Source organism: Rattus norvegicus, chromosome X (assembly GCF_021556685.1).
Source record: "Rattus norvegicus strain SHRSP/BbbUtx chromosome X, alternate assembly SHRSP_T2T, whole genome shotgun sequence".
Lineage (NCBI taxonomy): Eukaryota > Metazoa > Chordata > Mammalia > Rodentia > Muridae > Rattus > Rattus norvegicus.
The window spans coordinates 83,150,925-83,168,350 of NC_141554.1; positions in this window are offsets into that span (position 1 = coordinate 83,150,925).

A 17,426-nucleotide genomic window follows, 5' to 3' on the forward strand; every position below is an offset into this window, starting at 1 on the left:
CTCTTTCAGTCAGTTATGGGGACAGAGTGTTCTGCTTTCGGGCGTGTAGTTTTTCCTCTCTACATTTCTTCAGCTGTTCCTGTGGGCCTGTGTCTTGAGTTCACCAGGCAGCTTTCTTGCAGCAGAAAATTTGGTCTTACCTGTGGTCCCGAGGCTCAGGTTCGCTCGTGGGGTGCTGCCCAGGGGCTCTCTGCAGCGGCAGCAACCAGGAAGACCTGTGCCGCCCCTTCCGGGAGCTTCAGTGCACCAGGGTTCCAGATGGTCTTTGGCTTTTTCCTCTGGCGTCCGAGATGTGTGTGCAGGGAGCAGTCTCTTCTGGTTTCCCAGGCTTGTCTGCCTCTCTGAAGGTTTAGCTCTCCCTCCCATGGGATTTGGGTGCAGAGAACTGTTTATCAGGTCTGTTTACTTCAGGGTCCGGCGGTGTCTCTGGCAGGGGTCCTGCCGCTCCTGGGCCCTCCCCCACGGGAGCCCAGAGGCCTTATACAGTTTCCTCTTGGGCCAGGGATGTGGGCAGGGGTGAGCAGTGTTGGTGGTCTCTTCCGCTCTCCAGCCTCAGGAGTGCCCACTTGACCAGGCGGTTGGGTCTCTCTCTCACCGGGTCTGGGAGCAGAGAGCTGCTGGGGGCCGGGATCCGCGGGTGTCCATTTATCTTTTGTGTAGAGGAAGGCTACTGATTTGTTTGAGTTAACTTTATATCCAGACATTTTGCTAAAGTTGTTTATCAGCTGAAGAAGATATCTGGTAGTATGTATTCTTAACAGGTATCTGGGCCACCTCTCTCTCCCCACTGGTTTACTTTTGTAAGGCTTGCTTGTGCATCTTTAAATCTTTGATTTGAGGTCTCTCTAATTTCATTTTAATGTAGACCCGAAGAAAAAAATTGAATTCCTATATCTGCCATTCCCATATCCTACAGGTCACATATTACTACCATTTTATTTTTATTTCATTCTTAGTTTTTTTCCCCGGTTTCCCCAATTTCTTCAATGAATGATAGTTCAAAAGTGTATTGTTCAGTATTCTTACATTTATATTATTTTTGTAGTCTGTTTTGTGTTTGATTTCTAAGTTTATTACTTTAACTTTTTTGAATTATTGAGAATGTAAGTACTCAAAAATAATCCAAATCTATTGCATCAGTTAACTAAAAGGTGTAAGTCATTATTGTGCGAAATTATCTATGAAAATTCAAAGCACATCCGATGGTCCTTAGTTGCCATTGATATTGATTGTACCTTATTTCACTTCCTTTTCTTAGGTAATTCAAATTAGAGGTCTCATAGAATAGATATATTTATTATAATGACTCAAAAGCTGTCTTCTATTGTTAGTATCCACCTTCTGTATAGCTACTCCTACATTTAGGGGTTAGCCTGAATTGTTTAGTAGTCCTCTGAAAATTATGTATTATTACCAGTGCTTTACCAGGTGAAAAAAAATGGTAGTAAAATGTTCTGCCACCTATTAGTAATCATTATGATAAGATATGCCTAAACCTTGAGAGACTTGAGGCCCCAGGGAGTAAGGAGACTTGTCAGGGGGTGGGTGGGCTGCTTCACTTGGAGACAGGGAGGAAGGGGAATGGGAGGAGGAACTGTGGAAGGTACAACTGGAGGGGTTTATGACTAGACTGTAAAAAGTAAAGGAAATAATAATAATAAAAAAAACAAGAGTTACAATTTTTCCAAGTGTCCTCAAAACTGGATGTGCATGCAAGTGCCAAAAAGAGTAACCTTTTTCAGACTCATTAGAATATTGAAGAGGAATATTTTTCTTGATACTGTTCAAGCTGTATTGACTAGGAAAAGGAAATGACTGAGTTGCAGGAGAGTAGGAAGCCAGAATTAGGGTGAATATAGTTTAAGTCCATTCTTTAGTTAAGTTAATTCTTCCCACTCAACATTTTGTAACCATCTCAAAAGAGCTTTCTTTTGATATCTGCTTATAAATTCAATCCTTTACTTAGAAGAAAATTGATGGTGCAAATTTCTGATCCTTTAGAAATCAATTTTATCTGTAAAATAGAAAAATATTTCAGTGATTTCTTTGAGTCACTTCTCTTTTGTGTTTAATACAAATGTAAATCATATTAAATTACAGTAGTAAATTATCTTTTTATAATATATGTAGTTAGGTCAATAATTTAGAATTCTTATTAGGTTTCCTAATAGAATGCACTTAGTATTTGCAATTGCCTTAGTACACAAAGTAAAGTAAAAAAATCTTCTGAGCTTCCTTGATTTTCTATTCATTTTATGTATTTTCTTGCTATTTGGTATAACAATTCTAATAGAATATCATATGTTCTTATGAAAATGAGTAGATCCAAAGTATTGAAATAACACACAAGGAAGAAAAACTTTCAATATACTCTGTTAAAAGTCCAAGAACCTGTTGAACAGGATCTACAAGTAATCATAATCTAAAGACAGATAAATCCTGGGGGCTGTTTCTCTGCTTTAATATATATTAATAGAAAGCATCTGATGCTGTCCCAAAGTGAAAGGGTATAAAATATTCTACCAAATAAACTTAGATAAGTTTGGTAGTTGCTAAGATATATAGTTGGTAGAGAATCTGACAGATATTTTTTTGAAAAGAGTGGCAGTAGCAAAGGTGCAGAATCAACATACCTTGAGTAGCTGAATGACTTGCAAGGTAGTAATTTTGGTCAGGATACACTGATTGACAGTTATCTTATTATTGGCCCAGCAGGCTATTTTCAATCACAAGCATGATGATGTTGCTTGGATTAACTTGATAATCTTGTCACAAGGGGTTTATCCGTAAGACCTATTCCTAGAATCAAAGGCAATTATTGAAAAGCATGATTCAGGTAATCTCAAGTGAAAATGCCATTGAGTATGGTAAAGTCAAAGAAACATATTGGAGCACATCTCATTCTTTTTATACCAGAAAATACCATATTTTTGATGTTTTATGTTACTAAGAGTGTTTGAATCACAGAGAGAATTGTGGACTGTACTTTTGAGCAATATTGGAGCTGGTAAAACCTTTAGACTCTTGAAGATAAATTGAGTGCATTTCGTACTACAAGATAGAAAGTGAATCTTTGGGCTAGAATAGGCATGGTATATTTGGAATTGTCAAATCCCTGAAAGGCTCATTTTAGGGTTCAAACTGTAGGTCCCAGTAGATGTTCTTGGTGATTTTTCCATCTTGATGTTATTGGAATCTGATATATCATTGAAAATGTATTATTTTTCAGCCATTCAGCATGTGTCTAATAGGAGACCGTGGAACCCTAACAAATACATACTTGTGTGTTCTTCTGGGTGTGAGTGTGTCTGTACATGTGGATATGTTCAATGATATGCATTGTTTTTCTTAAATGAATTATATCCAGGAAGCATTATCTTCCCATATACTGTTTGGTTTTGCACACAAACTGGTCAAGAATCTCTAAGTAAGCCATACCATGATATATACCTTACTGTGTTCCAATGTATACAGAGACTCAGGAGCTTCCATCCCCAAATGATGTTGACATTACTCTAATCATGGAACTTCTTTGAGATTATATTTAGCTATATTGGATGTAACTATGTCTTCATTTCTTTAGGGTTATTAGTTTGTTGATAATCATTATGACCGTTTGTTAGTATCTGCATATTTATTTACATAGGCATAAATCAAGATTCTATACATTTGATTTAAACACAAAACATAATTATAGGTTAATACGCTTAGATTTTTGGTCAGGCATTAGCAGGGTTGATAGGCAATCTTGCTCTTGAGCTACAAGCCGGTTCATTATCTGGGTGACATTTGTGTTTACAGAAATTAAGGCTGAGTTATCTAGAACACACCTGGATTCAATTTATACATAGTTATGTTTTCTATTTGTATCTACTGTGATGGACCTATCTACTGAGTCCTTGAAGGCAAGGATGAAGTCTTTTGACTGTGGGTACCACCCTAAAACCTGGCTTCCTTGAATCCACTTGGTTCTTAAATCAGTCTGTAATCTGTGTTTAGAAAATTAATAAAATATGAGCTTATATCTATATAATCTAGTTAGAAATTAGGACATGAATAGGACATTTCTATAAATATAAATGGGAAGATATTGCAATCTAGAACCATAGGGAATAGTCTGTAGATTGTATTTAAGCATCAGTCTGATACTGGGACAAGGATAGAGGCTTAATTAAAGGTGTTCCTCTAGCTCTGGGATCTTCTATTATAATCCTAGAATCTGTAACCCTAGGATGGTAGAACTTCAGAAATAAACCTATAGCTAAGCATCACTGGAATCTGAGGCCATAGCAGTTATCATGATGCTAGACAATCTCAGGGAAATATGCATAGAGATAGGAGTGGAAGGTGACATCAAATGTGTCAAGCCACTCTACCTCAGATTATGTGATCTTGAGTACAACTCAAATTTTGTTTTCCTTTTTCTGATCTGGACATTGACCCTGAAGCTGTAGACATTAGGTTAAGTCTCTCTTTTTTTTAAACATGAGACCTTGTGGTTTAGACTGACAGTATGATGAGTATAAAGTCTTGAAGCTTGGAGTCAAATAGGAAATACTACATCTTATACAACTGGTCTAAATGCACTATCCTGGAACTGGTATGAGTCTGGAAATTAGTAGCTTATGATTTTCAAATAATGATAACGGTTTTGTTGTTTAGTGAACTTCAAAAATATAATACAAAGCAATAAATATTAAGGGTCTTTTAAAATAGTATTAACTAAATTCAGATGGATTCTATTTTAAAAGTATACATAAAAGAGAGAAAATAAAAGGTTAAGATTTAGAAGAAGGTTTATTCAATATGCCAGTCTTCCATTCATGTTCAAGTATATATTCTTTCTACATTAAACACTACTGTCAACCTACTTTTATGTACTCTGCAGCCCCAAATAATAGAAAATTATAACCTGACTTTGGAAATAATTTTACTAAATGATTATTAACAAATGATTCCAGTTTCCTAGTTAATTCAGTTTATATCTTAAAATAATGTAGCTTTACTTAACTAGTATATTATAGTCATTAAATGTGAATATATATTTCAGGAGAATACAAATTCATATGACATTATGCTCAAATTTATTATAAAATGATAAGTTCTAAATGCCTTGGACTCCATTTCCAAAAATCGACAGTTGAACTATGCTAAAGAAATGTATATGTAAAGAAGACATGAAATGAAAATTTTCAAGACAGCTTTAATTACAGAAACTGATCAATAGTTCCTTTTATGTAATAGCTACCCAGTTCTGAGTGTCTTGATTATTTGTGATTTTACATCATTATTCAAACTCTGGAGTATTTATCTCCCTTCCTTGAAAATGTTTCCACACCTGTATGAAGGAAATATGTGCAGACCTGGTACATTAATGTTTTTTTCTCCTAGGATCTTTAACCGAACTCATTAGTTAAGGCTAATGCTATTGTTTTCTCACAATTACTGAAACCTGTTGGTGAACACTGGAACACTGGAGATTTTAAATTGATGGACTAGGTGGCTCCTTTGATATTCTGACTTGGATCCCATTACAACTATATCTATCTGAGATAACTGACCAAGACGACGTACTATGAGATTTAATTTCTAACAAACTAGATATCTTTGAAAATTCAAGGGTAACTCCATAAAAGTAGGCAGATGGTAGATTAAGCTCAAGAATTTTGATATTCCTTATAAATTATTTTGTTTATGCATAACAAAAATAATAATCAATAATAACTTTTGATAGTTCATCTTTCATCTGGAGGAAGGCTTGATTATAGATCTGAAAATTATTATTGCTTTCAAGATTACTTTATAATTTAAGAGCTGAATTCTGTGTTATATATCTTCACTATAAGATAACACTAAATGAGGTCTCTCTTGGGAATGATTTAATGGGAATATTTGAAGTTTAGCATTTAGTTTTTATATTTATAAAAAATATTTTCCATAAAATATAAAAGAAAATATTCCGAAGAAGGACACTCTACTTGAAAGTACAGGTCCACAAAGAGTTTTATTTCTGATCATGGATCATGTTTATAGTACTGTTTATTATTTTCACCAAGCCACTTTTTCTTTCCCTGTCTCCACATCCCTTCCCTCTCATACATTCTTTTCTCTCTCTGGCACACACACACACACACACACACACACACACACACACACACACATGTGCACACTGGTCATCAGAAACTGATGAGATTCTTAAAATTAAACACTAGTGATACCGAAGAAATAACAAATTTACCACCTGGAGCAATTCATTATATATCGAAATATTTCAGATGAAGTGGAGAGTCAGGAGTGATCAACAGTTTAAGAGACATTTAAACAAATCTATGACAGAGGAGTTAATAAGTCAATATGGCAGTAAGGGATGACCCAAGAGAGTATTAATGTGGGTATTTTCTACAGTTGTCTATAATATATAATACCAAATACTATATGAGTATTTCTAGAGTTATTTTTCAATGTGAAAAGAAATGGTGTGAATATTAAATTTGTTTGTATCAGGCCTTCTGTGGTGGTTTGGATGAAAATAGCCTCCATACGCTCATATAGTTAAAAGCATAGTCCCCAGTTGATGAACTCTTTTGAGAGTATTAGAATGGTCAGTCTAATTGAAGGAGGTGGCCTTGTTAGAGGGAGCTGTACCATTGAGAGTGAGTTGGCTTTGAGATTTCAAAAGCTCATGCCATGCTTATTGTTTTATTCTCTTGCTACTTGCTGCCTATGGATCAAGATGTTAAAGCTATCAGCAACTGCTTCAGCTCTGTTCCTTGTCTGCTTCTGGCCACAATGATAAAGTATTTAACCCCTGAAACTATAAGCTAGCCCCAAATTAAATGTTCTCTTTTATAAGAGTTCCCTTGTTCATGGAATCTCTTTATAGCAATAGAACAGTAACGAAGATAACTCCTAAAGATCAATTTTTTTATTTCAAACCCTCCTTTGTCTTTCTGTCTTAAATTTTAAATAATTTTTAAAATATTTACTCTTTGGATATTTTCTTATATTTTGTGTTCATCATAATTTTCATATTATCAAAGCTCAGTACTACAAGTCAGTATTCAGCTTTAGAAAGCTCTGTATGTTTAATTTCCACAGGCAAGTCCTAAGATCCATCTGTTTCCATTTTTAGTGCTTCTCTCTTTATTCAGATCATTGGTATAACTAAAATGGACTTAAGATATCTTGATATCCATCTCTGTGCCCTCACTCTATGCTATTACATGCTACCAAATGGGTCTTAGTAAATCACATTTATCATGTTTGCCTTTTTTTTCATTGCTTATCAGCTTTTGATCATTTTGTAGAATGCATTTTGATAATTTCACTACTCTCTCCCAACTCCTCTTAGATATCCCTTACGTGTCTACTCACCCAATACTGCATCCTATTCTTTTCCACTCTTAGAAACACTTCAAGAACAACTTGTGTTGTCAATGTGCACAAGGATGTGTGGCTTTTTACTGAAACATGGTAAAACTGCAAGTGATCAAACTCATAAAGAAAAACAGTGTTTCCTTTCCCAGACATAATCACTTGTCAATAGCTCCATATCAGGAAGTAAGTCTTGTCTACTTTACATCTCCATAGTGGGATTTGGTGCTGGCTTAGGCTTGCACAGGTCTTACACTTCTGTCACACCATTATGAATTTATATGTGAAACTTCCCTGATATGTCCAGAAAACACTGTTTCTTTGTATTCATCCACCATTTGTAGCTCTTTTTTTTTTTCATCTTTATTAACTTGGGTATTTCTTATTTACATTTTGATTGTTATTCCCTTTCCCAGTTTCCAGGCCAACAACCCCCTAATCCCTACCCCTCCCCTTCTAGATGGGTGTTCCCCTCCCCATCTTCCCCTCCTCCCATTTCCGCCCTCCCCCCAACAATCCCGTTCCCTGGGGGTTCAGTCTTGGCAGGACCAAGGGCTTCCCCTTCCACTGGTGCTCTTACTATGCTATTCATTGCTACCTATGAGGTTGGAGCCCAGGGTCAGTCCATGTATAGTCTTTGGGTAGTGGCTTAGTCCCTGGAAGCTCTGGTTGGTTGGCATTGTTGTTCATATGGGGTCTCAAGTCCCTTCAAGGTCTTCCAGTCCTTTCTAAGATTCCTTCAACTGGGGTTAGCTCTTAAAATCTTTCTACTCCCTTTTCCACAATGATCCCTGAATCTTCAAAGGAGAATGGTTGGCTGTAAGCATCTGCTTCTTTATTTGTCAGGCTCTAGCAGTGTCTCTCATGAGACAGCTATATCAGGTTCCTGTTAGCAAGCACTTCTTGGCATCCCCAATAGTGGCTGGGTTTGGTGTCTACATGGAATGGATCATCAGCTGGGGTAGTCCCTGGATGGCCTCTCGTTCAGTCTCTGCTCTACATGTTGTCTCTGTATTTCCTCCCTTGAGTATTCATAACAGCAATATCAACCAACCAGACACCCTAGAACTCCCAGGGACTAAACCACCAACCAAAGATTACACTTGGAAGGACCCATGGCTCCAGCTGCATATGTAGCAGAGGATGGCCTTGTTGGACACCAATGGGAGGAGAGGCCCTTCGTCCTGTGAAGGCTTGATGTAGGAGTGTAAGAGAATGCCAGGGCAGGGAAGCAGGAGTTAGTGAGTGGGTAGGGAGACACCCTCATAGAAGCAGGAAGGGAGGATAGGATAAAGGGTTTCCAGAGGGGAAACTGGAAAAGGGGATATCTTTTAAAATGTAAATAAACAACATATATGATAATAAAAGGAGAATGATAATGTAGCTGTATCATTTAGAGTTGAGCATGCTACAGTTTCTTATTCTTTTGAGTACTTATGGGTTTCTATGGAAACCACTACTGCAGAAAGAAGCTTCTCTACTAAGAAATGAAACATACCAATCTATGCGTGTAATGGTAAGTCGTTAGGAGTTGGTTTTCTTATTTCAGTTTCAATTTTTTTCATTAATTAATGTATTCACTTTATATCCCAATTACAGATCACAGTTCCTCTCTCTCTTAGTCCCACCATCCCATGCCAGTTCCTTATTTCCCTTCCTTTCTCATCAGAGAAGGGGAGTCTCTCCCACATACTATCAACCTACCTACACAGGAACTGGAAGTTGCAGCAGGACTAAGCACATCCTCTCCTGCTGATGAACAACAAGGCAACCAAGCTAGGGAAAGGGACCCAAAGGCAGGCAATAGACTCTAAGTGGGAGATGGCTCCCAGTCCAAATGTTAGGGGATATGCAAGCAGACCAAGCAGCACATCTGCTCCATATATGTAGGGGGCCTTAGTCCAATTCAAGTATGCTCTTTGGTTGGTGGTTCAGTCTCTGTAAGCCCCCATGGTCCTACGTTAGTTGGCTCTTTAGGTCTACTTTTGATATACTTGATTCCTCTGATTCCCTCAGTCCTTCCTCCCACTCTTTCACAACACTCCCTGAGCTTTGGCTAGGGTCTCCTTGTGTCTGTTTCCATAAGCTGCTGTTGATGAAGCCTGTCAGATGACAATTATGCTAGACTCTGGTCTGCAAGCTTCACAGAGTACAATTAATAGTGCTAGGGGTTAGATCTCTCTCATAAGGTAGATCTCAAGTTGGGCCAGTCATTGATTGGCCATTCCCTCAATCTCTGCTCCATATTTATTCCTGTATACCTTTGTATGCTCTTTGGTTGGTGTTTCAGTCTCTGTAATCCCCCATGGGCCTACAGAGACAGGTCAAAGGTTTTGTGGGTGGGTTGATGTCTACATCCCTCCAATGAAAGTACTTTGTGGCTATAGGATGTGGCCACTTCAAGACTCCACACCCATCACTGTTAAAAGTCTCAGCTAGGGTCACCACCATATCCTCCCAGGAGCCTCCCCTGTCATACATCTCTGGCTTGTCACAAATACACCACCACCTCCCCTCCATTTCTCTTCTTTCTCTGAGCCCTGTGACTCCATCCCTGGTCTCCCCATCCCATTTCCCAACCAGTTTTTTTTTCCTCTCTCTATCTACTTCTGATGTCTATTTTATTTTCCCTTCTCAGTAAGATTCCAGCCTCCTCCCTTGGGACCTTTTGTTACTTAGCCTCTCTCCATCTGTGGATAGTAGCATGTTTGTCCTGTACTTTATGACTGTCTTAGTCAGGGTTTCTATTCTTCCACAAAACATCATAACCAAGATACAAGTTGGGGAGGAAAGGGTTTATTCAGTTTTCACCTTCTACTTTGCTGTTCATCACCAAAGAAAGTCAGGACTGGAACTCAAGCTGGTCAGGAAGCAGGAGCTGATACAGAGGCCATGAAGGGATGTTACTTACTGGCTTACTCCCCCTGGCTTACTTAGCTTGCTTTCTTATAGAACCCAAGACTACCATTCCAGGAATGGCACCATCCACAGTGATAGGCTAGGTCCTCCACACTTGACCACTAGTTGAAAAAAATGCCTTACAGCTGGGTCTCATGGAGGCATTTCCTCAGCTGAGGCTTCTTTCTCCATGATAACTTCAGCTTATGTCATGTTGACACATAAAACCAGTTCAGTTGATCTCTTGTTAATTTGACACACAAACACATCACTATTAAGCCTTAACTCTTACTTTCTTATTCATCCCCAAGATCAAAATAACTTTAAAAGTCCCACAGTCTTTATAAATTCTTACATATTAAAATTTCAATCCCTTTAAAAGATGCAATCTCTTTTAAAATTCAAAATCTATTACAGTTCAAGGTCTCTTAACTGTGGGATCCACTAAAATACTTTCTTGTTTCAAGAGGGAAAAGTATCAGGAGGTAATCACAATCGAAACCAAAATCAAACTCCAACTGCCCAATGTCTGGAATCCACTCATGATTTTCTAGGCTCCTCCCAGGGTTTGCTTCACTTCTACAACTCTCCCTTTGTAGCACATAGATTGTCTTCTAAGCTCCAGCTGCCTGTACTCTACTGCTGCTGCTGCTCTTGGTGATCATCTCATGGTACTGGCATCTTCAAAATACTGCTGTCTTCTGCTTCAGCTAGGCCTCACCTATAGCCTTTCATAGGCTGTCTTCATGGTGCCAAGCCCTAACTCCTTTTCATGACCCCTTCATTCCTGGGCCATCAACTACAACTGAGGCTGCACTTTTCACCAATGGCCTTCCATGTCCTCTCACAGTGCCAAGTCTGAGTTGTTGTTTATGACCTCTTCATGCCTTCAAAACCACTACCACCTGGGTGACTTTTACACATTATCAAGACAAGCCACAGCACAAGGTACAACCTTGGCTATCTCTGGAGCACAGCTTCTTTGTGCTCTCAGAAAACACTTCCTAAAAGACTTCACCTCAATAATACTGATCTCTTCTTAATCACTATAGTTTCTTAGTTCCAGCTGATTGTCATCAATAGTCCCAGTAATGCAAAGGTTTCACTTTAGTAGTTCTGGTATCTTGTTAATCACCCCCTTATCTTTAGCCCCAGCTAATCAAAACCACAGAATCTTCACAATCTAAACAGCAACAAACCTGATAAGAGTCTTTAATCTCCCCTCTGAAATTTTACAATCTTCATTCATTCATCTTCTGCACTGTTCTCAACACTATCTTGCAAGCTCCTACAGAACATCCCTTAGAGCTCTTATACCCCACAGGCTCTTCTAGCTCAAAGTTCCAAATTCTTTCTACAGCCCTCCCCAGAACATGGTCAGGTTGTCACAGGCAAAAAACATGGTCAGGTTGTCACAGGAATACCTCAATATAGTAGTACCAAATTGTCTCAGTCAGGGTTTCTATTCCTGCACAAACATCATGACCAAGAAGCAAGTTGGGGAGGAAAGGTTTATTCCACTTACACTTTCCACATTGCTGTTCATCACCAAATGAAGTCAGGACTGGAACTCTTGAAGTTCAGGAAGCAGGAGCTGATGCATAGGCCATGGAGGGTGCTACTTATTGACTTGCTTCCCCTGGCTTGCCCTATTATAGTACCCAAGACTACCAGCCCTTGGATAGGCACTACCCACAATGGTAGGCTGGGTCCTCCCCACCTGATCACTAGTTGAGAAAATCCTCAACTGAGGCTCCTTTCTCTGTGATAACTTCACCTTGTGTCAAGTTGACAGATAAAACAAGTCAGTACAATGGCTAATATCCATTTATAAGTGAGTATATAACATGTTTATTTCTGGGTCTGGGTTACCTCAATCAGGATGATACTTTCTAGTTTCATTTACTTGCCTGCAAATTTCATGATGTCCTTGATTTTAATTGCTGAGTAGTATTCTATTATGTGAATATACCACATTCTCTTTATCCATTCTTGATTGAGGAGCATCTGAGCTGTTTCCAGTTTCAGGCTATTATGAACAAAGCTGCTGTGACCAACTGTCCTTGTGGTATGATTAAGAATCTTTTGAGTATATCCCCAGGAGTGGTAAAGCACAGTTGTAAATTCAAACTATTACCAATTTTATGAGATATCACCAGATTGAGTTCCAAAAGGGTTGTACAAGTTTAGCCTCCAACTAGCAATGGAGGAGTGTTCCCCTTGTTCCTGATTCTCATGAGCATATGCTGTCACATTATGCTCATTTAGCAGAATGGTAGTAGTAGGTGGTTTTCATGTATGACCTATGGCCTCCTAACAATAAATTCTTGGGTTTGAAAACAGTTTGGCAAAGCCTATTATAAGACTTGGTGTTCAGAGTTTTGTTAGTCTTTACTTTTCAGCAGTCTTCAATGATGACAAATGCTCACATGGATGTGGGAGGAGGGAAAAATTTCCTTACTGATGGTAGGAGTGTAAACCGGTATAGCTACTATGAAACTGTGTTAGATCCTCAAAAAGTTAGAAATTGCCCTACCACAGGATTCAAATTTTCTGTTCTTGGGAAACTGACCCAACAAATTCTGTCAGTTTTCTGTAGAGATTGTTGACCATCCATGTTGAGTGCTACTCTAATTATAATACTCATGGAATATTACTTAGCTGCTAAGAGGAATATTTCTGCTCTCCAAAAGCTATAAACTGTTTCACAATGATAGGCATGAAAGACCTTTCCTTGAATTTATACAATGGAATATTATGTAGTTGTAAAGAAATATGAAATTAAAATATCATAGGTAAATAGATGGAGCTACAATCATTTTCAGTGAGGTTGCCCAAACCTACAAACATTGGATGTTTTTCTCACATTTGCATATGTTGCCTTCTTCTGATAGGTATGCCTTATATAGAATATCCATAGAGAACAGTAAATTAATGATGGGTAATCAGGGAGATTCAAAGGAGAGTGGATAGAACATAGTGTTAAAAACTATAAAGGGCGGCAACCAACAGATTGGGAAAAGATCTTTACCAATCCTACCACAGATAGAGGCCTTATATCCAAAATATACAAAGAACTCAAGAAGTTAGACCGCAGGGAAACAAATAACCCTATTAAAAAATGGGGTTCAGAGCTAAACAAAGAATTCACAGCTGAGGAATGCCGAATGGCTGAGAAACACCTAAAGAAATGTTCAACATCTTTAGTCATAAGGGAAATGCAAATCAAAACAACCCTGAGATTTCACCTCACACCAATGCGATTGGCTAAGATCAAAAACTCAGGTGACAGCAGATGCTGGCGAGGATGTGGAGAAAGAGGAACACTCCTCCATTGTTGGTGGGATTGCAGACTGGTAAAACCATTCTGGAAATCAGTCTGGAGGTTCCTCAGAAAATTGGACATTGAACTGCCTGAGGATCCAGCTATACCTCTCTTGGGCATATACCCAAAAGATGCCTCAACATATAAAAGAGACACGTGCTCCACTATGTTCATCGCAGCCTTATTTATAATAGCCAGAAGCTGGAAAGAACCCAGATGCCCTTCAACAGAGGAATGGATACAGAAAATGTGGTACATCTACACAATGGAATATTACTCAGCTATCAAAAACAATGAGTTTATGAAATTCGTAGGCAAATGGTTGGAACTGGAAAATATCATCCTGAGTGAGCTAACCCAATCACAGAAAGACATACATGGTATGCACTCATTGATAAGTGGCTATTAGCCCAAATGCTTGAATTACCCTAGATCCCTAGAACAAACGAAACTTAAGACGGATGATCAAAATGTGAATGCTTCACTCCTTCTTTAAATGAGGAAAAAGAATACCCTTGGCAGGGAAGGGAGAGGCAAGATTAAAACAGAGACTGAAGGAACACCCATTCAGAGCCTGTCCCACATGTGGCCCATACATATACAGCCACCCAATTAGACAAGATGGATGAAGCAAAGAAGTGCAGACCGACAGGAGCCGGATGTAGATCGCTCCTGAGAGACACAGCCAGAATACAGCAAATACAGAGGCGAATGCCAGCAGCAAACCACTGAACTGAGAATAGGTACCCTGTTGAAGGAATCATAGAAAGAACTGGAAGAGCTTGAAGGGGCTCGAGACCCCAAAAGTACAACAATGCCAAGCAACCAGAGCTTCCAGGGACTAAGCCACTACCTAAAGACTATACATGGACTGACCCTGGACTCCAACCACATAGGTAGCAATGAATATCCTAGTAAGGGCACCAGTGGAAGGGGAAGCCCTGGGTCCTGCTAAGACTGAACCCCCAGTGAACTAGTCTATGGGGGGAGGGCGGCAATGGGGGGAGGGTTGGGAGGGGAACACCCATAAGGAAGGGGAGGGGGGAGGGGGGAGGGGGATGTTTGCCCGGAAACCGGGAAAGGGAATAACACTCGAAATGTATATAAGAAATACTCAAGTTAATAAAAAATAAAAAAAATAAAAAAATTAAAATACCTTTTAAAATAAAAAAAAACTATAAAGGGGATTAATGGAACAGAAATGGTACAATAGGTAAGTAGATAGGAGAGCAGGGTGGAAGAAGGAATGAGAGGAAGAATAACACTAAAGACGTTTTTGAAAAAGTCATATGGAAACCTGTTGCCATAGAAGATTTCTAAAATATATACAAATACATATATAAAATTTTCAATTGAGTCATTTCATAATGGAACAACAAAGCCCCTAATAAACACCACATACTAATAACTTAAATGTCTAGTGCCAGGAATAAATTACTTCTTTTGGAATTCCCATCTAGTCCCCTAGACTCCCAAACATTATAGCATCTTCCTAGTGCTCTTGTCATCATGTAGAATATGATGGTAATACCATGTAGCCAAAGTCACCACATACTTTAGTTATGTAATACAGAGAATTTTAGCTGGGATTTACTTGAAAGTTTCATCTCTAGTGACGAGCTTTCATAGTACTGATGGGTGCCATAGTTACTTTCTTTACTAAAATCCTGTGCAACATACCTCTCTTGCTCAATAAGGCTCTATTTTTTCATGATATTTAAACCTCTATATTCTCATAATGTTCTCTTCATCATCCCTTTAATCCAGCTAAATTGGGCCTTTTGCTACTTTTGAACAACCCTGTGTCAGCATTATTCTTTCCAAAATAAATGTACATTTTTCCATTACTTATGTTTAAACCCTCCCAAATTTTCAAAGTTTTGCTCATTATATTCTTCTGGATTAAGAATTCTTTTTTCTGGCCCTGTTTTGAATTTTTACATCTTTTCAATGTTTGTTTTGATTTTAACTGATTTTTTATGGAACTTAATATTTCTTACTAATTTTGCTATGCATGTTTTACTTCACTAATAGAATGTAAATACTTTAGAAAATACAAACAAGATCTCATTCTTCTTTGTATATTAAAATGCAGAAGCCAAAGCATTTTGTGTTTAAAATTTGATATTTTGGTCTCTAGTTTAATAAACATACTTGAGTAATTTCTGTTGTATATATTCTTTTATGCATTTGTGGCACTAGAGAAATATTTTGCTTTCTGGATTGTGTTTTTTTAAACTAAACTCCTCCCCCAGATAAATTATTTCTACTTTCTGGATTGAAAAGTTTTTTTAAGTAACATGCAATTTCTATAGATTTTCTTACTAATTTACTTTATTCTATACTTAAAACAATAGTGTATCTTCTTTTTTCTCTTTTTAGCTTATTTCTTACAAAATGTTCATCTGAGAGTGAGGATTTAAATAGTAAAATTAGTTATGGATGCAAAATTTGCTTTCTTTCATACGAAAATATGTATCTTTTCCTTACATTTGGAAGTTGAGTGAAAAATGTGAAAGTTTAATTTATCTACCTATTTGTACACTCTTTCTCTCCTAAAGTACATAGCATTCTGTCAATGTATCAGTCCATTTGCTATCATTAATCATTTCATAATAAGAATACAAGGGCTTTTGATTTTCCAGAAAAGATAAAACTTTTATTTATGATGGTTTTTCCTGTCACCTGTGTACTTCATAATATTTTCAGAGTAATCTATGGAAGTAAAACTCCACTTTATTATTTCTAGTTTGCAGATACTTTCTGCACTTTGCACAGTGAAATTAAACCAAGTCCTCCCCACTTTGCATGTGCCTAATCTTAGGGGCCTATTTACAATTCATTGCAATGTGACAGCGGGGGTTGGGGGGATGCAGCCAGATGTAAAAGGGCTCAGCCACATTGTCAAGCAGAAGGTTTGACTTACATTTTTAAAAATGAGAGAAGAAAGGAGAGGAAGAAAGAGAAATGGAAAATATTTCTTTCTCCTAAAACAAGCAGAATTCTACAAGTTAATATTTTAAAGGAATGGGATATTTCACTGTAAATGTTCATCTATCTAAAAGACAGTCTTATTTTAAATTTAAATCCCTCTGAAACCTAGAGCAGTGTGTTTATAATAGAAGAACAGCGGACAGACTTGCCCTTCACTGGAGGGCATGTCATATAGTCCTCGCCTTTTCTGCAAAACCATCAGGCTGGCAGTAGTGACAGATGAACAGCTTACCATTAATTTCCCCTCTTTCATGCCTTCAATCCAAACGGTGAATATTCTCCATGGGGAAGCATCAAGGTCTTTGCCTTTATTTCTCTTGCATACTCACAGTGACTTATAAATCAAGTGCAGATAAGAAGAGAGGGCAAATATCAATCTTTATTTTTTTCTTCTGGCCTGTGCCCACTGGCATGATACTGAGCTTTGACTGAAAGGTTCTTCAAATCATCCTGTGATTCATAAGCTAGGGAGCTCTCAGGGAGGAAAAAAACAAAGGAAATGTGTGAGAGAAATTTTGTATACCTTGCCTTGGAAGTGAGAGGCTCTGCTCATGCAGTATTGTCTGTATTCATTGCAGAAAAAGAAGGAAAGTCACCTGCATTATTTTAGCATGGTTTAGAGAAGAGCAATTATTAAAACACATTTTAGTCTTAATATAGAGAACTAATTAAGGAATAACGCTTAAGACCATCATCTAATGCAGACCATCTATTATGACTGCTTTATTTTATTTCGATCACTTCATTTTACATTATTGTCTTACGAGAAATATTTCACAGAATATGTTTGAAGTTGAGGTCCAGGTTTGGCTGTATTCAGGTTATTGTGAACAGC